We start from the raw sequence: 23,981 nt of genomic DNA on the forward strand, positions 1-23,981 counted from the left end.
CCTTTGAATACTTCAATGGTACATAAATCTCTCGATGTTAAGATTGATCTTTTAGGCCATGTGAAGATAGCAAAAATATATTTAGTCATGAAGTACCTTATATGAGTGCTATCGGTGGGCCATATCTCATCTCCTATTCATGGAAATTAGAACGGCGTGAATAATATATCCTTTCTCCAATATATATTTTAAGTTAGGGTTGATTTATTCTAGAAAACCCTGGTATAGTTTTGCAGATACATGCTATATAAAGTCAAACGCACGCACACCGGATATGATTTTACAATTGGTGAAACCGCGATTACATGGTGTTCTGAGAATCAATCATTGGTTTTGACTTCTTTAAAGCATGCTGATGAAAAATATTTAAAGACAATTCGGCGTGTGTCTCTTAATTCAAAGAAGAATATATTAAGAGCGATAGAAAAAAGCATTTTTTTGTTTATATATATGGGAGCTTGAGAAAAAAAAATAGACATCGAAATGCAGAGTTTGCTTAATCTATGAAAAAAACTACGTCTATTATTCTCAGGAAAAGATCACGTCATAATACTCTTTTTCTTTATCACGTTTTTATTCCATTATATTTTTCTATGATTAGGTTTTTAACGAATTTCTATGTAATACAAAATAAATAATCAAAATGAAGTGTTAGATAATATCAGAAGAAGTGGAAAATAATAAAGAAAGCTATGAGGATAATCATTATCTTAGTCTCAACCGACTAAATTTTGCTATAAATAGACCCTTAACCATTTGTATGTTACGTATGTGTGCGAAAGCTATAACTTACATCCAGGGGTGAAGCCTGACTTTTTTATAACTGGGTGCATGTTACTAGTATAAATTAAACTAGAGATTGATCTTGCGCGGGTATTAGTTCGTACATTTTTATACATCGATATTTATTTTTCATAATTAGTGTTATATATTTTAGATGTATAGTCTAGACCAAATCAGGTTATATGGCTATTTTTGTTACAAATATCCGAACCCATTTTAGAAACACTGGTTATTTATTTCCCAGTTACAAAAAAAAAAAAAAACACTGGTTATTTAGATATTTTTAGTTTTCTCTACATCACAACCGAATTCATCCAGATCCAGAATGATCCAACTCAAAATCTACACATAAATTTATAATATTCAAGTGGGACTTGGTTTCAAAAAAAAAATCAATGCCCGAAAGGAACAACATGCACCTAAATGGATAGATAAGGTTCATGTCTATCTAATTTTATAAACTAATAAAAAAACGATTTCTATGTGTTTGGCTAAATTAAGTGACATATAAAGAGTTTTTTATCAAGTAAAATAATTATATGAAGTGAAAAATTAAGTGGCAATAAATGTAGAACATTCTAATTATTTTGATTTAAGTTATTATTTTATTCACAAAACACATATCTTTGAATTATGTTTTTGGATACTTAAATTTCCACTGATTGAAACTAAATAATTTTTTTTTACTAAATTAAACTAAACCAAATGTTTAATCATATGTAAAACCTAATTATTTAACATTTTTGATTTTATAATTTGCACAAAGTTAATATTTATTAACTAATAAATAAAAATATGCACTATTATTATTACGGTAATATAATTAATGATGTAAATTATTATTAAGGTAATATAATTAATTAAATTGTTAAACTAAGTGAAATATGGAAACACAATTAATAGATACTACTATCCGTGTATCCAAACAAATCTCACTAAAACTACTATTCAAGTTTCCAAACAGTTCAACTTTAATAATATAGATAAAAATATTTTAGTAAAATAAACTAAATCAAACGTTTAATCGTATGTAAAACCTAATTACTTAAAATTTTTGATTTTATAATTTGCACAAAGTTAATATTGATTAACTAATAAATAATAATATGCACTATTATTATTATGGTAATATAATTAACGATGTAAATTATTATTAAGGTAATATAATTAATTAAATTGTTAAATTAAGTGAAATATCAAATATGTAAACACAATTAATAGATAATACTATCCGTATATCCAAGCAAATTTCATTAAAACTTACTATACAAGTTTCCAAACAATCTTATTGTGTACTTCAACTTTAATAATATAGATAATATAGATAATATAGATAGTTGATGCATATAATGATAAAAGTTAAAACAGAAATGGATCGAACTCACGTTCTTTGAAAAATTGCGGGTGCACTTTCACCAAACAAGCGACTTTTGCCTTGCATGTCCACTGTAGAAAATCAAATTACTAAATAATAATGGGTGCACGTGCACCCCTATCTTTCAACCTAGCTTCGTCCCTGCTTACATCAAAGTCTTTATTCTCTCTGCATGTCCATCAACTCTCTTTTGTTATTTATTTTCTTCATAAACATAGATCAGAAGTTGATTAATAACCAACATCAACTCTCTCTCTCTCTCTCTCTCTCTCTCTCTCTCTCTCTCTCTCTCTCTCTCTCTCTCTGGTTTTATAATTTACAACAAAGCAAACCAGAATCCTTGAACGTCCTGAATGGCAAGGATCAATCATGCGAATATATTAGCTTATTTTAGTAGAGAAAAAGACCAGGATAACACCAAACCAAGTTTTTTGTCACAAAAATAGCATCACAAAGAGGAAAATGACTAAAATGTTTTTATTAAAGGGTAAATATGCATTTATAACCTTTGAGTTAATTAATCTAAGACTTAGAGTTCAGAGTTAAAGGGTAGAGTTTTAGGAATGTGTTCAAATTTTTAAAAATAAAAAATAAATATTAAAATTTTCAAAACAAAAAGTGCTATTTTGGTCATTTCATTTTTTGAATGCTATTTTGTGACAAAACTTAAGAAGTGCTATTTGAGAGAATTGCTCATTTTATTATCTAACCCAGTATAATTTCTTGTTTGCAAATCGACCCAATATCTATTTTGCCTTTTTGGACTCCTCTCGCTCCAGATCTCCAAACCAATAACCTAACCCTAGATCACGATCAGAAACGGCAGCTCCTCCTCGTCGGTGATTGATACTCCTTTAGGTACTCGTCAGGTGCTAATTTCATATTTTTGGGTTGATTAATTACAGAAGTCTGTTTAGATGCTTTGAATTTATTTGATGAGCATAATGATCACATTTACATTCTGTTTTTTTTATTGTTCTTTAGGTGAAGATCTAAACGATGGCGGAGCATTTAGCTTCAACCTTTGGTACTGAAAAGGACAGAGTGAATTGCCCTGTTTACTTCAAGATCGGTGCTTGCCGTCACGATACCCGTTGCTCAAGCTCCCATAATCGCCCCACCATCTCCTCGACACTCCTCCTCTCTAACCTGTACCAGAGACCGGATCAAATGCTATAATGAGCCATTTGGGTATCAAAAAGAGAATTTGCACTAGATAGCAAAGTTTCTACACAATATTAGGTAAGTGGTAAAGAGACTGTAGCTTTTGTGGTAATCCCAAAACTGTCCCTATTTTGAGTAAGAAATCGTAGCATAGGGGTTGTCAAGTAGGTGACGTCACAGCAGGTCGAGACGGTTGCACACGTAAAGTTTAATTATTATGCAAAGAACACATACCGTTCATTATCTCTTTTGTTTAAAAGTGCAAAAACCCCTGGATTTTTTCCTTTTAACTTTGGATCTCCAATGTATGTGTTTTTCGAAACAAAATCTCAGGTCTTATTAATCTCTACAAAATCTGTTTTCTCCAGTTATCGTTCTTATAAGTTTCTGGAAAATCTGTTTTCTCTTACAACCGTCGGTTGACCACAAAAACTGGCAGTAATACCCTACAAAACCGGTTATTTTGAATCTCATACAAAACAATTTATTTTTTTGCACCTCCTTCACAGATCTTGATTCGAAAGTTTTAGCTTATAATCATGGAGATGGAGAAAGACGATACGGTGGTTGAATAACGCGCCGAGTCAGATACCGACGATGCTCCAGCGCCAAGTTCCGCCAATCCTTCGCTAGCTCACCGTGACTCCTCACCATCTCCTCCATCCCTTTTTTTCATCACCATTTCCAGCGACTCGGATCACCACCATCACTACCATCTCCTCCATCCCTTTTTTTCACCACCATCACCACCATAACCACCACCATCTCTTCACCATCTCCTCCATCCCTCCTCCTCCGGCGCCGTTTTGAGTTGATTGTTAGTTTGTTACATTGTGGTTTGGGTTGATTGTTTTAGAAAGGGTTTAGGGTTTAGTGTTGAACACGGGGTTTGGGTTGATTATTTGACAATGGGTTTAGGGTTTAGTTTTGACCACGGATTTTGGGTTGATTGTTTGAGGAAGAGTTTAGGGTATAGTGTTGAACACGGGGTTTGGATTGATTAATTTACAATGGGTTTAGGGTTAGTGATGACCACGGGGTTTGGGTTGATTATTTGTTCATGGGTTTAGGGTATAGTGTTGAATACGGGGTTTGGGTTGATTATATGACAATGGGTTTAGGGTATAGTGTTGACCATGGAGTTTGGGTTGATTGTTTGAGGAAGAGTTTAGGGTATAGTGTTAAACACTGGGTTTGGGTTGATTAATTTAAAATGGGTTTAGGATATAGTGATGACCTAACGAAGTCTCTGTAAGTCGAAAAAATAGTACTCAGACAATTATACTCGTATCCGGTTTTTATATCTTGTACGCGGTTTTTATGTATATACTCGAATCCGGTTTCTATAACTTGTACCCGATTTTTAGGCATAGTCAACTATGGTTTCTTTACCTTGTACCCGGTTTATGATGTTCGACACTCCGGCACCAAGCTCCGCCGCCAAGCTCCGCCAATCCTTCGCAAGCTCGCCGTGGCTCCTCACCATCTCCTTCATCCTTTTTTTTTTCACCATCATCTGCAACAAAATCTTCTCAACTCCTTTTTAAGAATATCTTATCCCACCCGAAAATATCTTCTCCTCTTCTAAAATATTTTATCCTGATCAAAATATCTTCTTCTCTTCTTTTCACTTGACATCTCGAAAATAACCGGATATGAAAGTTTATTTACTCTCATCAATGGCGAAATAAAACCTGATAAAATGTCAGGTTTTTTAACTAACAATTCTATTTATAATTAATGACATTGATTGTTCGGCTAATTGTTCTTATTGGTCGGATTGTAAATATAATACAGGAAAAATTATATTCGGGAATAGGGAGTGTAAGGGATAAGGATTTAGTTTGTTACATTGTGGTTTGGGTTGATTGTTTTAGAAAGGGTTTAGGGTTTAGTGTTGAACACGGGGTTTGGGTTGATTATTTGACAATGGGTTTAGGGTTTAGTTTTGACCACGGATTTTGGGTTGATTGTTTGAGGGAGAGTTTAGGGTATAGTGTTGAACACGGGGTTTGGATTGATTAATTTACAATGGGTTTAGGGTTAGTGATGACCACGGGGTTTGGGTTGATTATTTGTTCACGGGTTTAGGGTATAGTGTTGAATACGGGGTTTGGGTTGATTATATGACAATGGGTTTAGGGTATAGTGTTGACCATGGAGTTTGGGTTGATTGTTTGAGGAAGAGTTTAGGGTATAGTGTTAAACACTGGGTTTGGGTTGATTAATTTAAAATGGGTTTAGGATATAGTGATGACCTAACGAAGTCTCTGTAAGTCGAAAAAATAGTACTCAGACAATTATACTCGTATCCGGTTTTTATATCTTGTACGCGGTTTTTATGTATATACTCGAATCCGGTTTCTATAACTTGTACCCGGTTTTTAGGCATAGTCAACTATGGTTTCTTTACCTTGTACCCGGTTTATGATGTTCGACACTCCGGCACCAAGCTCCGCCACCAAGCTCCGCCAATCCTTCGCAAGCTCGCCGTGGCTCCTCACCATCTCCTTCATCCTTTTTTTTTTCACCACCATTTGCAACAATATCTTCCCAACTCCTTTTTAAGAATATCTTATCCCACCCGAAAATATCTTCTCCTCTTCTAAAATATTTTATCCTGATCAAAATATCTTCTTCTCTTCTTTTCACTTGACATCTCGAAAATAACCGGATATGAAAGTTTATTTACTCTCATCAATGGCGAAATAAAACCTGATAAAATGTCAGGTTTTTAACTAACAATTCTATTTATAATTAATGACATTGATTGTTCGGCTAATTGTTCTTATTGGTCGGATTGTAAATATAATACAGGAAAAATTATATTCGGGAATAGGGAGTGTAAGGGATAAGGATTTAGTTTGTTACATTGTGGTTTGGGTTGATTGTTTTAGAAAGGGTTTAGGGTTTAGTGTTGAACACGGGGTTTGGGTTGATTATTTGACAATGGGTTTAGGGTTTGGTTTTGACCATGGATTTTGGGTTGATTGTTTGAGGAAGAGTTTAGGGTATAGTGTTGAACACGGGGTTTGGGTTGATTAATTTACAATGGGTTTAGGGTTAGTGATGACCACGGGGTTTGGGTTGATTATTTGTTCATGGGTTTAGGGTATAGTGTTGAATACGGGGTTTGGGTTGATTATATGACAATGGGTTTAGGGTATAGTGTTGACCATGGAGTTTGGGTTGATTGTTTGAGGAAGGGTTTAGGGTATAGTGTTAAACACTGGGTTTGGGTTGATTAATTTAAAATGGGTTTAGGGTATAGTGATGACCTAACGAAGTCTCTGTAAGTCGAAAAAATAGTACTCAGACAATTATACTCATATCCGGTTTTTATATCTTGTACGCGGTTTTTATGTATATACTCGAATCCAGTTTCTATAACTTGTACCCGGTTTTTAGGCATAGTCAACTATGGTTTCTTTACCTTGTACCCGGTTTATGATGTTTACATATTTGGATCTCCAGGTTTCGGACGCCCATGTGATTGAAGAACCTTCTTCGATACGAAGGTGTGATCGGGTGGGAGAAAATATCCATCAACTCACTCCTATTTCATGTCTAGATATAAAAGTAAGAATTGCCTTATTTTAACTTCTCACCTTAGTGTACATCATATTCAAATCTCAAGTTACTAATTTTATTATTCCATAAAAAATTAGTTAACTTTACTCCGAAAATATCTTATCCTCTCCGAAAATATCTTCTCCTCTTCTCTTCACTTCTCCTCTCCGAAAATATCTTACAAAATCTAGGCAACTCCTTCTCATAAATATCTCATAACATCCGAAAATATCTTCTCTTATTCAAACATATTGTATTCTCATCAAAATATATTCTTCTCTCTCTTCAGTTGAAATCACGAAAATAACCGGATATGAAAGCTTGTTTACTCTCATCAGTCTCCAAAAAAAACCTGATAAAATATCAAACTTTCCGGTTCCCGGTTGCATAGAAGTTTAGGTCACGTGTGATGTGAGGGACATAATGGTGAAAACGTGCGTAAACTGTCATGGTTCGCCAATTATTAATAAATTTGCACACTTCTGCAAATACATCTCGAAATTTTGATATTGAGCTAATTAGCTCTATCAAAAAATCTATTATTTACCTCTTTTAATTTCAATTTCTTTTTTATTTATATTTAATATGAAAATAAGCAAAATATCCCTAAAACCTGAAAATCCCCTAGTCTATATTTGAGAAGTGATTTTGACATGTGTCATCACCATATTAATTTTGAAAGAAAAATTATGACATGGCACACCATTATTGATGATATGGCTTGAAATAAATTATGACATGGATATTTACATTTAGTGTTGATTTATATTTAAGATAATTTTTTAAAAATATGGTAATAACTTAAAGATAATTATGACATATTTACATTTAATATTGATTTATATTTAAGGTAAGTTTTTAAAATATGGCAATAATTTATATATCATAATTAATATAACAATAAATAATAAATTAAATAGAAATATAATAATAATTAAAATTTCGAAATATTATTTAGCTATATTTTTATAAGTATATAATTTTATTACTAAAAACAATTCTTCAAAATACCATTTTTACAAAAATATATAATTTTCTTTAAATTGTGACATAGACATTTACATTTATTATTGATTTGTATTTTTATTAAATTTTAAAAATATGGTAATAACTCATAGATCATCATTAATTTAGCAATAAATAATATAATGCTATAAATAGAAATATAATATTATTTTGTATTTTCAAAAGTTAATTATATTTTATAATTATTATTAGTAAAACAATTCTTCAAAATTATACAGTTTTTAAATGTAATTTTCTAATCCAATACTATTAGTTTATTTTTAATATCCATAAATTTTAGAAAATTATTTAGTTTTATGTTTTGATAATTATACACTTAACAAGATTTTCTCTTACATTTACAAAATTTGAATGAATATATTTTAGAAAAGATATACATATATATTACTAAATATACATTGAATAAAAATATTTTTTTTTAATCTTAAAGTTTTACATATGATTAAATTAAGATTATATATTGTAAGCAAATAATAAAATCAAAAATTAACAAAATAAAAAAATAATAAAATTTGTATTTTAAAATAAATTATATTTTAAAACTTTTATTTCTGCACATGGTGCAGGAAAACACCTAGTTTTAAATTATTTACCAACACAAAAAATACAATTGGACCCAAATCCATATATCTAAAACCCAGCCAAGATTCATTTAATTATTTAGTATTAAAAAACTTTGTTAGCTATACAAGTTGTATCAGTTATATTATTTATACAGTTTTGCCGGTTATACTAGTAGTTATACATTTATACTAGTTGTGAGAGTTGTATTTTTACATTTGAACTAATTGTACAATTTTATTAGTTAACTAGGTGTTTTGCCCGCATGTGCGGGCATAAATTTCTTATAAATACTTATTAGTTTATGTCTTATTAATCTAAAATCAGCATAATAAATTATTATTTATGTTTTTAAATAGTTTAAATCAAACATCAAAATATTTATATATGTCAAATACTTTTAATCAAAATATATACTTATTATTGTGTTAAGTTTTTTAAAACATTCATATCTTAGAGATAGTTTAAAAAATATATTTATATTTTTTGGTTGACTAATATTTAATAATAAATTATTTTGTATCTTAATTTTTTTTTAACTTTTATAATAAAAATATTATTTTCAGATAGGCACAAAAAATAATATATATAGAAGAATTATCTTTTTTGATAATTCTAAAATATTATTTTGTAATCAATTATTTAATATATCATATAACATATAAACTTTATATCATTAAAATAAATTAGTGAATAGTTAGAAACTAATAATAAATTAATAACCTATTTAAAAGTCTAAAACCTAATAAAAATATGACAAATAAGAAAAGCTGATATAACATATAAATTTATATAAATTAATAAAATAAAATAAAATTCGTTTTTATTTATATAGAATATTCATCAAGGCTATTATTTTAAATTAATGATTTAGTGACTCAGCTCAAAACAAATAATACATTAATGATAATTTAGCTTAAACTTAATAAAAATATGATAAATAAGCAAAATTAGCTAAAACTATGGAGAAGCTGACACATAAGCCAAATCACTTCATAAATAATAGTATAGATTGGTTATACTAATTGTACTATTGATAAAAGAAACAAAATTTCCCACTCAGAGGATAATAGTAGCGGACATATCTGAACAGAATTTTACCGAAGCTGACTTGTCCAAGATCAGACTACAGGTTCATCCCTTGATTCGTCAAGACCACCCACAAAGGCATCCTAGGGTTACGGAGAAGGTTCAGCTCCCTATCCCTAGCCACCAAATCTATAAATACTGTTTGTAAATCTCAGCCACCATCTATCTTATTAAAGGTGAAGTACAAATTCGGTGCGTTTGGATACTTGGATAAGATTAATAAAAAAATTTGGTGTGTTTGGTTATAGCTATAAAAAATGGAGTGTTTGGAAACTTGAATAGTAGTATCTATTAATTGTGTTTCCATATTTCACTTAGTTTAACAATTTAATTAATTATATTACCTTAATAATAAATTACATCATTAATTATATTACCATAATAATAATAGTGCATATTTTTATTTATTAGTTAATCAATATTAACTTTGTGCCAATTATAAAATCAAAAATGCTAAATAATTAGGTTTTACATATGATTAAACATTTGGTTTATTTTATTTTACTAAAATATTTTTATTTTAGTTACAATCGGTGGAATATTACGTACCCAAAAACATAGTTCAAAAATATGTTTTGTGAATAAAATAATAACTTAAATCAAAATACTTAAAATGTCCTACATTTATTGTCACTTAATTTTCCACTCCATATAATTATTTTACTTGATAAAAAAACTCTTTCTATTTCACTTAATTTAGCAAAACACATAAAACAGTTTTTATTAATTTATATAATCATTTAGACATGAACATTATCTGTCTATTTAGGTACATGTTGTTCTTTTCGGGTATCCTTTTTTTTTGGTAACCAAGTCCCGCTTGAATATTATAAACTTATGTGTGGATTTTGAGTTGGATCATTCTAGATCTGGATGAATTCGGTTCTGATGTATAGGAACCTAAAAATATCTAAATAACCAATGTATCTAAAACGGGTTCGGATATTTGTAACAAAAATAACCATATAACCTGATTCGGTCCAGATTTTTTGAGTATCGTTAGTTACCAGATCTTTTGAATATCGATGTATAAAAATATATTTCACAGGCCAATTTAACAAAATATTAATTGGTTCAGTTGAAATAAATATATTTTAAAAAATTATATGAACTGAAAAAATCACTATAAGAGTACTTACATTTGGATTCAAATCATTTTTAATAACAAACTACACAAATATGTTGATTTGTATACAAATTTAAATTACAATGTAAATATTTAATTGAACACAATTAATACAGAAATATGTCACATTGCTTAAACAAAATATCAAAGTAAACAGTTGCGTTCTAAAATCATTTATTTTAACAACAAGCCAAATAAATATGTTGATTGGAGAGGGAATAAAATAAAGCCAGAGAAATACATAGTTTACCAGAGACACTCTATATGTCAAATTTATTATAAAGAAATTTTTACTAAGATAAATACATTCAATAATTACAAACAAATAATATATTTCATAAAAGTAAAAAATAATATCCGCGCTTCGATATGTTGATTGGAGAGGGAATAAAACAAAGTCAGAGAAACACATAGTTTACCAGAGACACTATGTGTATCAAATTTATTATAAAGAAAGTTTTACTAAAATAAATATGTTCGATAATTACAAACAAATAATATATTTCATAAAAGTAAAAAATAATACCCGCGCTTTCGAAGCGCGGGTCAAAATCTAGTAACTATTATTCGTTGTGTGGTTAAACTTGTAATATGTTGTGATTAGTTAATTTTCTATAATATTCTACTTAATTTTTTTTTTAAATATAATATTATCTCTCACACTGTAATATGTTATATTAGTTGTACTAATTATAAAATCTACTATGAAATTATGTTTAAATAGATATTAGTTGTATTAGTTGTACTATTTGTTTTTTTTTTAAAATGCATCTTCATTTTCTTGCTCCCAAAACCAAAGTTAAACTCGGATTCAGATCCAAAACCTGACTCAATCGTCTTCTTCTTCTTCCCCTTTTCTTCTCCATTAATAGTTTGGGAAATTGCCAAAAATACTATTTTCATAGTACCACTTTTTATGTTTACACTAACCACTTTTACAACCACTTTTAATGAAGAGTTTAGATTTAAAGGTTTTGGATTTAGGGTTTAGATTTGTTGATTTAGGGTTTAGAGTATATAGTTTAGAGTTTAGAGTTGAGGATTTAGGGTTTATAGTTGATGTTTAGGGTTTAAGGTATTGAATTTAGGGTATAGAGTTTAGGGTTTAGGGCTTAGAGTTGAGGATTTAAGGTTTAGGGTTTAGAGTTGGGGGTTTAGGATTTAAAGTTTGGGGTTAGAATTTTGAAAAACATATAAAAACAAGGATATAAGAGTATTTAACCTTTTAATAAATAAGATATTTTTGAAACTGTGTCTTTACTGGTGGTAAAAATGAATAATGATACCTTCAAAGTGGTATTTTTGAAAATTCCCCTTAATAGTTCTTTCACCATAAAAAAATCAAATTTTTTCTTCAACCATCAACTAAGTTTCTCTTTCTTATCTCAAATCGATCATTATATAGTCATATTTAATCAAATTATATCTTATAGATGCGTTTACAAGTTGTATTAGTTATACTAGTTGTACTATTTTCGGAAAAAAATCATCTTCAACTTTTTGCTCTTGAGGCCAAAAAGTTAAGAAGCCTACCCAGAAAATTCTTCAAACCCTGGTCTAACATATTTTAGAATCATCAATTTTGTAAAAAAATACGATGTATGTTTTTCTAAAATAATGTGGTTAACCAAATAAGAGAAACCTTAAAAGTATAAGGTATATTATGTAAATTTATAAGGTGGTGTAATAATTGCAAAAAAATATATTAAACTTTAACAAAATTAGGTTTGACATTAACTTAAACTAACAATTTTCGAAGGTTGGTTATGTTTTCCAGATAATGTGGTTAATCAAGTAAACAAACAATTAAAGTATAAGATAGATAATGTAAACTTATGTGATAGTGTAATAATTGTAAAAAAATTACATAAAAATATTTATAATGGTAAAACTAGTACGACTACCAGATATTAGTGGTAAACCACAAACATGATTCACGGTTAAAATGTGATATACAATAAAAAATAAAATAACATAGTTGTACTAGTATTTGAGTTGTACTGAATTGTACATAGTTGTACTTTAGTAGTGTGATATACCATGAATTTGACCCACTTTTAGTCATGGTATATTAGTGTTTTCGGATATATTATATCTATTTGGAGTCTATATTGCATATTTACAGGTTCAGGAGCTAATGGAAAAAAGATGATGATTTTGGAGCATTTTGGAGCACTTTAGAGTTCATACCTGAGAGGACCGTATCGACCACATGAGGTCGACAAGGAGAGACACGCGTCGATCGATGCACTTCCAGTGCTATTGATCGATACTTAACTGCAGAAGCCCGGATTTGGTCATAGCCGATTTGAAGCCCAAAGACACTATCTATTTACCAAAACGCCCCTGACGAGTTTTAACCTAATTTTATAGTATTTATGTATTGCCTATGTGTTTTGGCACATACACAGTTTTTACAAGAGTTTTCTAAAATACATAGTTTCTTTGTTTTTGGTGAGAGAGAGAGAGAGAGTTATCAAGTTGAGAGCAATCTTGAACACTTTTTCTATTATATTCTATGAAGCTTTTTATGATTATGTTTATGTTTTGCTTGGCTATGTTTGAGCAAACATCTTTGTTAGATTTATGATTCAAATAAGTATGAGGGATTAGCCCAAAATATGAATACCTGAGCATGTGATATTCATCTTAGAAGATCATACTTAATGCTTGTTTAGGAGTAGCTAACCTACACATGAATACATAGATATCAATCATTGGATCTATCTTCTCTGAGCTAGGAGTTTGCTTGGAACAAGCGACAGCTGACTTGGCAAATTCCTTGGCGAACTGTATTCAACCACACGCTTAAATCTTGCTAGTAGCGCATCGATCGATACTTCTATAGAGTAATCGATACCGAGAGACGCGGGGCACATGTCGATCTACATTGGCGACAATACACCGATCGACGTCCTAATCTATGACTCACCAAAAGGGTGTTTCATCAGTTATAGTAATAGATGGTCATAACGACAGTTAGGCTATTGCATCGTTGGGTTCTTTAATATCATGCAAGCATCTCATATAGACATTTATACCTTTACAATTCTGATAACCTGAATAGTAATCCTAAGTCTAGCTATTTAATCATACTTGTTAACCCAAATCAATCATTATTGAGTAAATGTCCTGCTCAAACCAGTTTCTAATTTACTTGTTAGTTACTGCTTTGAAATCTCCAATCTAGCTTAGTTAAGATAAGATGTATTGATTCCTCAGTTCCCTGTGAATTTGATCCCTAAATACTACAATTGACCTCTTTTGATGAGAATAATATTGCTATAGGGTAATTTGAGCAAGTATCATAGTGAAATCGAAAAAACTAGCTGTACCACATAAAATTTAAACTTACGTTAGTTGTACCACTTCTTTATGTGTATATGTCTTTTGATCCATTTTGTTATAATATATTTCATGTATGTTTTCCAAAAATTATGTAGACAAACAACTTATCAACCCTTAAAAGTATAAGGTAGATCATGCAAACATATGTGTAATGGTGTTAGATTTGTGAAAAAAATGAAAATAATAAGAATCATATCTTAACACTTACCAATTTGGCCATTTAATTATTATTTTTTCATATGGAATACCTAATGAAATGTATAAATTTCAAAAACTGAATAGTTATAACCGTATCATAATACTTTTGAGTAACTGAGTAGGTGTACTAATTACGCCAGTAACATCGAATACTTCACTCAGTATATCGTAATACTTTTTGATTAAAAAAATATTTGTATAAACAAATAATGACAAGTGATAATGATATATATGAATGGTACAATTAGTATAACAACTCGATGTAGTGTTCAACCACAATATTTAAAATATGATCATTTAAAACGTGATGCACATTTAAAATAATACTAAATAAAATAACAAATAGTTGTATCAGTTTTCTAATTTTACCGATGATACATGGTTGTACTAATTTTTTAGTTGTACCAGTTTGTGCATAGTTGTACTTTGGCAATGAAATCGAAAATATTAATTGTACCACATAACAAACATTAAAAGTATAAGGTAGATCATGTAAGCTTATGGAATTGTGTAATATTTCTTTTCTTTTTCTATAAACTTCAAATAAATTAAGAGCAAATTTTTTGAATACATACATATTGAGATATTTGATTTTTTTTCTCATATGGAGTACCCAAGTTGTATCAGTTGTACCAGTAATACGCATCTAATATATAATAAAAATTTGCCATCAAATCAAATGGAATTCCTGAGGACTATAGTACTCACTTGCTGGAGATGCTTCGCACTAGCTTAAACAGCTACGACCAAGATCTCTTACTTCCTGGAATGACATCAAGAATACTTTCCTGAGAAACTTCTTTGATGAATCAACAGCTGAAGATTTGAGGAACAAAATTGCTACATTTAAGCAGGAGCCTACAAAATCATTCAGAAGTTTCTGGATCAGATTCAAGTCTTACCAGAGATATTGTTCACGCCATAGATTTAATGAAGTGCAGCTGCTCAGCACTTTCTTCAGAGGCATCGATTTATCTTATCAGATGGCTCTAGACACTGTTAGTGCGGGAAATTTCAACACTAGGAATCTAGAAGAATCTGTGAGACTCATAGAAAATTTGGCATCCAGCAATAACACCAAAAATACTGATTTTGAGAGGAAAAATTGATAGGCATCCTTGGAAAGGAGCAAATGGAAGATGTTAAAACCAAGTTGGATAGTGTTCACAAGCTGTTAAGGAAGCAAGTTAGATTTGCAAAGGATATGGAAGCTGTATACATTGAAAGTGAAAGAGATGAAGAGGAAATTGTAAACTTCATCAGTGGTACATGTTTTCAAAACCACAGATCTGGAAACACAAGTGGCTATAGAAACTTCTATGGAAAAAGGAGTGGATACAACCAGACTTCTCAGTACCAGAAACCCTAAAACAACACCAATAGATCCTGTGGAAGCTCCTACTACCAGAATACACCACCATAGACTCAAGAGAAAAAGATAGAAGCTATTCTAGATCAAGTCCTTGAGGGTCAGCAGAAGTTGATGGTGAACTTCAGTGGGGAGATTGATGCTGTTTACAAAGAGCTGAATTCAAAGTTTGTTTCTTTGCACACATGTGAAGAAGTTGGAAACACAAATGCTACAAACAGGAGACAACATCAAGAAGCAAAAAGCATTCAACAGAGGTAAAGGGGATGATCCAATGAAGCACCACGTGAATGCCATTATATATGATGATTTATGGCAAGTGGTAAAGCATGAGAAGCTTTAAGAGGGAGACTTTGAAGTCAAGAGTGCCATGACTATCGGCAGCTCTCATTTGTGTCGACCGACGCCACGATGCAACAATCGATCGACCGAGGAGGACGACCATTGATCGATATATCCTACTTTTCATCGATCGATGGATTCAGTTGCATCAAGCACATCAGTCTGAATCATGACCCACAAGGAGTTCACAGCTAGACATCCGCACCCACCTACCTTCTTACGATCTCAAAAGTCCAACATCGATCAATAGCCATATATAAATATCGATTGACATGGAGATACAGCCGTCGACCGACACGAGCAAGAAGAAATCGATCGACCAGCACCTCTCACTTACCGAGTGCAATTACCAAAGATATATGTTGTACGAATTAATGCTTACAGAAGCCGATCCAAACCCTCAGAGACACCCACATATGATACATGTTACCATTCAGAAGAAAAGGAAGATCATATGCAAGTTGATGAAAAAAAGAGTGCGTAAAAAGAAAGAAAAAGTTCCTAAGCACTATAAAAAGGGAGTCAATGAGAAGGAGATGGATAGTTTCACAAAGAGAGTTCTGAGAATACCAGTAGAGAAACCATTCGAAAAATCTTATTTAAGCACAAATTGTGGATGTTCTTCAGAGAGACAAAAGATACAGAGCAGGACATTGAGAGAATGTTCCATTAGGTCGAAGCAAGATGAAGAAGAGTATTATCTTGAAGAAGCAAGATGATCCTGGGAAGTTCGCAGTATCATGTCTACTACAAGTAATTAAATTCCCAGGTGCACTATGCGATACCGGTTCTTTAGTCAGCATACTACCCAAGGTTTTGGCAGACCCACTAGATCTAAAGGTGGAGCCTTCACATGAATCATTCACTTTTGTGGATTGTTCCATAAGGAGTTCAATCGCCAGAGATCTCCAAGTGCAGATAGTTAATGCCCTAATTCGAGTAGATTTCCATGTTCTAGAGAATAAAATGAACAAGAATTCTTCTCTACTACTTGGAAAGAACGTTCTTAGCTACCGTAGGAGCTGTCTATGATATGAAAACCAACAAGTTTTGCCTGACACTCATCAATCCAAATACCTACTATGATCCAGTGAAAGTTGTCAAACCAAAGACATAGCAGATGGAGATAGAGACTCAGCCACGTTTGGTAGCAGCTTGCTACTGTGGAGTCGACGATGATTCTACAAAATTGATCGACGATCAAGACACCACATCGATCGACGATCAAGACACCACATCGATCGACGCTCCACCCTGACCATCAATCGACCTTAACTTACCAGCCACGATCGATAGCGTTTACCCAGCATCGATCGACATTGACTATACTAGCCAATAATTCATCTTACCTAACCACTCCTATCCGAGTTTCGCCCTCAACACTCAACACTCAGAAACACTCAATTATATGAATGATGATATAAGGGACATAGATGGCAACTACTCGATTGGTAGTTGGACAGATACTAACCACATGGAAAGCTTTGTAGTAGAGACTGCATTATCAGCCACCAAATGTGATTAGTATGATGAAGATTGCAGAGAAGAAGAAGCTATTGAGTATCACCATCTTCGCATGGAGGAGGCCAGATTCAACATTCATTCCCACACATCGAAGGAAGCTACATCGATCGATAAAATAGATGACAACACGATCGACATCAATAAATGCAAATCGATCGATACTTGCACATACACATCAATCGATCCTCACCTACCATCAATATTCGAGGTACAAACACAATATGAATCAGAGTATGATGATCTAATTCTGGATAAATTGTGTACTTTCAGGAAACAAAGAGATGAGAAAAATGGCAAGTCTAGACAACATCATGAAGAACGTTCTCAGCCATCAATCGACAGACACAATGCAACATCGATCGACAGTGATTCCATTGAGTCGATGGACAGTTGGGAGAATGACTACTATGATCCGAAAGACACAGTCAACGCTGCTATCCCTAAGCGACATTATGGTCCTTTCAATGCCACACAAGACGATGATTACAGAACATAATCAACACAACCATTTGAGAAGTCTAAGGAGTTGATACAAAATTCTTTCATTCGAAGAAGCTGAGAACTCAGCCATCAATCGACAGCAACACAAGATCATTTATCGATATGGACACCAAGCCATCGATCACCAATACCATCAAGACATCGATCGACACTGGAGCTTCACCATCGATTGGCAGGCACATAGAATTTAGAATCCGAGCTTTTGATCTGTATAGAAACAGACAATCCAAATGGGGAGCACGAGATGAGTATGGTATGTATAGAGATGAGCATGGACACGCACGAGCTACTGATGGGAAAGTCATCCTTGTATCTAAGGAAAACATCAAAGACATTTTGGAAAGAGCTGCACTTACAGAGCACACATATATCTGTCTTCCAGAACATGCTGAGCTACTCACCATTCATTAAGGGCCAGAGCTCTACAATAAGGATGAAATCAATGAGATGTTCTCAGGCATCAGAGGAACTCAAAAATGGGAAGAAGAAGCTTGATGAAATCTACAGCACACTCAACAACAACATCAACTGGACAACCAAAAGGAGCGAGTTGACGCAATAATAATTGGATTTTCTACGCAAAAAGGAAGAGTCTCGACAGAAGGAATCGCCATCGATCAATATGTTCTCAGCACCATTGATCGACGCGAGACTCGCAGATCTAGAAGATTTGAATAGATCATTCAACTACAAGCTTGATGGAGTATACTATCCACTCAATGATAACATGGACAGAGTTACTTCACGTATAGATGCATTACAACATGAAGTTGACACCATTCAGAGGCAACTTGATTTTCAAGCAGAAGGTTCAAAGTCGAATGACGGACGTCACCAACCATTGATCTACGCATACAAAGAATATCCATATACCAGAGTAGAGATTGATAAGATATTAGAAGAAACCTACAATGTCTTCTACAGAGCAGAGTATAGATTAAACCAGAAGCATGAGGAGATCTATTTCCCAGTAAACAACAACATCGGTACTTTGCAATCCTGCACAGAGATAATGCATTAAGGCATGATTCACAAAGAATCCTAGGATATAGGTCAAAAAGAAGTGAATATGATTTGGTGGCTAAAACCATTAAAGCTTGCTTCATGGAACTATGTCCAATCTTGGTCAATGATCTTGCAATGGAAGTAGACTTTGAATGAGAGAGAAATAGTGGAGAGAGAGGAAAAAACTTCTTTTTACCTGCAGGTCCAAATACTTCTTTGAGCATCCTTTCATCCTGTGATCGATACTCCCAAGGTAAAGCCTACACTTTTATTTATGTAAGAAATGAAGTTATTAGAGGGGATTGTTAGACATGATTTGCTAAGTTGTTGGCTAGATGAATTTGGTTGCTATATTAGGATATGGTATAATGTACTTCTGTAGTTAGGACTTATTTGATAAAGTGATTATGAGTTTTAAACTTTGTGAGTCCATGCTGTTTTCCAACCTCTTTCAGAGAGACTACTGATTGTTTTGCTTGAGGATAAGCAAAAGAGTAAGTCTGGGGAATTGATATACCAGAGAATTTACCTGATTTCAATCATGGTATATAAGTGTTTTAAGATATAATTATTATGTTTTGGAGTTTATTTAGTATGTTTACAGGTTCAAGAGTCATTTGGAGTAAATTGGAGATTTTAAAGCATTTCAGAGTATTTTAGAGATTTCACCCGAGTTGACAGTCGACCAACACACTTGGGTCGACAGGGAGAATTAAATATCGATCGATACACATCTTGTGATATCGATCGACAACGAGTGCGCAGAAACCCACTTTGGTCACAGCCGACTTGAAACCCAAGATCATACCAAATTACAAGAATATGCCCCTGGTGAGTTTTAACCTAATATTTATGTGCTCTGCCGGCAACACACGCTTTCATAATTTCAAAGCAAAAAGTTTTAGGTTTAGAGTTGGAGAGAAGAGCATAAATCCTTCAGAGATTTGTCTTGGAACTTCATTACTTTCTATCTATATTTTTATAAAGTTTTCTTTATCTATTGCTTTGCTTTACTTTGCTATGTCTGAGTAAACCACCTTGTTAGGGTTCAAATATGATATGAGGGATTAGCCCAAAATATGGAATTGCTAAGTTGCTAGAGATATTTATCACGAGAGTTGTGTTTAATGCTTGTCTCTAGAGTAGCTAACTTTAAGCTTGATCTTAGGATATGAGGCGCAAGCGGAAGCTTGGTTTTCTCCCTGAATTGGTTCTCTGAGCTAGGTTACTAGATACATACGGAAGTTGGTCTAGGAAGACTAGTGAACATAGTTCGACCCGATCTTAAAGCTTCTCTAGAAGCGTATTGATCGATAGTCAAATAGACTAATAGATCGACTTGGCGAAAGGTGTATCGATCGATACTCCAATAGAGTAATCGATCGACACTTTCTTACATACCAACAAGCGGAAGCTAAGGTTGAAGATCTAGACAATAGATAGACTAAAAATACGGAACATGATCGACAATTACTTTTGTTGAGTTCTTATATATCCTGCATGCATCGTAGTATCCATACCTCTATAATCTCGAGATCCTGAATAGAAACCCTAAGCTTAACTTCTTTATTAATATTTTCTTACACTCCAATCAACTCATCTGAACAATTACTTGTTCACCACTGCTTGTTTTGATTTATAATATTCGACCTACCTTAATCTTTGCTTTTAGGATTTACTGTGTGCTCGAGCTCTCTATGGATTTAATCCCTAAGTATTACAACTGATTAGAGCTGGGCAAATAAACCGAACCCGAAAATCCGAACCAAATCTGATCCGGTAAAAATGAATCCGAACCGATCCGAACCCGACATAAATACTGAATAGATCTTTTTTTTTGATATTTCGGGTTATGGGTATTATCCGAACCGAACCCGAATCTAAATGGATATCCGATAGAATCCGAAACATTCAAAACCCTAGAAAGATCTTATACCAAACATGATCTCAATTCCTAATATGTATTCAAAATACATCAAGATATATTGAACATCTAAAACACTTATCTATTACATAAATGTTGGTGGTTCTATTACATGAAAGTTGATGGTTAAAGGTGGAAGTTGAATTTTGAAATATTTAGATTTAGATGTGGTTTTCATTAAACAATATTTCTCATTTCCTGAGGTCGTGGTTTTCGTTTTATGATTTCATTTATTTGGTTTTCTTTTTAACAATAGATATTTTTCCCTATCGTTTGATTTCGAATGATCATGGTTGATGTTTCTTTCTTATTTTAAATCGATTTTACTTATATTTTGGTTACAAAAAGATAGAAATTAGATATTTGAAACAAAAAAAAAAAACAGTTTTACTTATGTTTTGGTTACAAAGTAGGTACAAATCAGATATTCTTAAACCAAAGAACTGATTGGGACCCAAACACAAAAATACATTGGATTGTACCGGTTCTTTGAAGATTTACTAACACCGACCCGAACCAGATAGAACCCGAACCGATCCCGAACCAAAATTTCAAATAATCCGAATTGGGCTGATTTTGATAAACCAAAAAATCAAAACCCGATTAGATAAAACCGAAACCCGATTGGGACCCCGAATGCCCATGCCTACAACTGATCCTCTTATTAGAGAGAGTAATTCACTCCTTATGGTAATTTGAGTGAGATCAAGGGGTATCTTGGTAATTGTTGGTAACTTATGGGTTTCAGTCGGTCATGAAATATACTTGGCCCGCATTCTGGCATTACAATCGAGCGATATCAGAGTGCACAATCGATCGATGTTCCATCATCTCCTTGATAGCTTCCTCTCGCGAAGCAGACTGGCCACTCTTCAGTAAAACGGGCATAACTTTAGATCTAACCGTTGGATTTAGCTTTAACCGATGGCATTGAAAAGCTAACTCAAAGATCTATGTTGAATCGAAAGATTAGATCAATCATACCATGGGAAGGTCTCCATCTATATCTAAACATCTGATGCATATGTGCAGCTCTACACTTCAAAAGCTCCAAAAGGCACCAAAATCACCAATTTGCTTCAAATCACTCCTGAACCTGTAAATATACAAAATAGAATCCAAATAGGAATAATTATATCTTAAAAACTTATATATGATGGCGAAAAGTGGGTAAAATCCATGGTATATCAGACCGCACTCGCCATATGGCGATTGGGCTTGGTCGAACGGCACTCGCCATATGGCGAGTGGGCTTGGCGAGTGGGCTTAGTCGAACCGCACTCGCCATATGGCTAGTGGGTAGGGACGTGAGAGCTATGTCTTGTTTTCTTCGTAAAATCTCAACGAAAAATCCAATTGGGACAAAACGAAAGACATTTTGATCGAGACACAAAGGAGAAAAATTGGGGTCGCCATCTGGCGAACTGGGAGCTTCATTTGGCGACCTGGGAGCTGTATTTGGTGAAATGGGAGTTGTGTCCCGTTTTCTTTGTAAAATCTAATCAGAAACTCTGATTGGGACGAAACGAAATACATTTTGATCGAGACTCAAAGGAGAAAAAATGGGCTCTCCATATGACAACATGGGAGCTTCATTTGGTGACCTGGGAGATGAGTGGTGAGTTTGACCAAGGGGAGAAGGCTAGTCGTCGTATAATTTGTCCCACTCGCCTCATGGTCCGTCCCGCTTGTCATATAGTTTGTCCCGCTTGCCTTATGGTCTGTTCCACTCGTCGTATGGTCAGTTCCGAGAGTTGTTTATCAAAGAAATTGGATATTCTAATTCGAGAACTTTTCGTATAACTTCTTTTAAAATTATACGAGACTTTTTGTTCCGAGAAATATTTTCTGGAGACTTTATGGCATTGATTCTGTGATGACTGATTTTGACCCCAACAATGTGAACTCAACTTAAAAAATAATATATTAACTTCCGTTTGTTTAGAATATCTATTGTCTAGATCATAGATCTCAACTGTCGTTTGTCGATCGATGATCTTCTAGCAAGCTTTAGTGATCGGGTTAAATGTGTTCACTAGGTTTTCTAAATCAAGTGTCATCTGCTTCAAGCAATCCTAGTTCAAGAGAATATATTCAGGTAAAAGACCAAGCCATCGCTTGCGCCTAATTATCTAACATCAGGTATCTACTTAGCTACTCTAGAACACAAGCAATAAGCACAGTCCTAATGATGAATATCTCTAACAACTTAGCAGTTATATATTTGGAACTAATCCTTTATAACCTATTTGAACCATAAACCTAACTGGTGATTAACTAAGACATAGCTAAGCAATTCATAGCAATAAACATAAAGTGCAATAGAATATAATAAATTAAGAAAACTAGAGTTCCAATACAAATCTCTGAATGAGTCTTGGATCTTCTCTCCAAATCTAATAAAACCTTAAATATGTTTGCTGCGAAAATAAGAAAGTATAAAAAAGCATTTGTTGTCTAAAACAATGGCAGAACATATAAATACAAGGTTAAAGTCGGCCAGGGATAATCTTGTAATTAAGTTGGAATTTTGGGCTTTATGTCGGCTGAAACCAAGCTGAGTTTTGCAGGCTTTTCCGTGATCGATGGCACGGGATGTGCATCGATCAATTATTGACTTTGAATATCGACTTCTGGTCTAGTTCAATTTCAGCTTAGATAAAGAGACTCGAAAACATAATAATTATATTTTAAAATACTTATATATCATAGCTAAATATGAGTAAAATTCATGGTATATCACGGACCAACCTTAGTAAAAAGTGAGGTGAGAGATAGTTCCTAGCTACATCTTAACCAGTCACTCATATAGTTTAGTTTGATAATTATTTCTTGTTTACCGTATAATCCATTAACCAAATAATATACCCCAAATCCGATCCGCATCAGATACATTTGGAATGTTAAGAGTTGTATTAATAACTATCTTTAGATAATTGAGAATATCATATATGCTAAGAAATTTATCCAAGAATTAGCCTCCCACCAAAAGTATGTGTATTAGAGCATCTTTAACGCTGAATGTCACCACTAATAATCAATTTAAAAAGCTGGAAAAGCTTTAGAGAACTTGCAG

The sequence above is a fragment of the Raphanus sativus genome, chromosome 6, assembly GCF_000801105.2.
Source record: "Raphanus sativus cultivar WK10039 chromosome 6, ASM80110v3, whole genome shotgun sequence".
NCBI classification, from domain to species: Eukaryota; Viridiplantae; Streptophyta; class Magnoliopsida; order Brassicales; family Brassicaceae; genus Raphanus; species Raphanus sativus.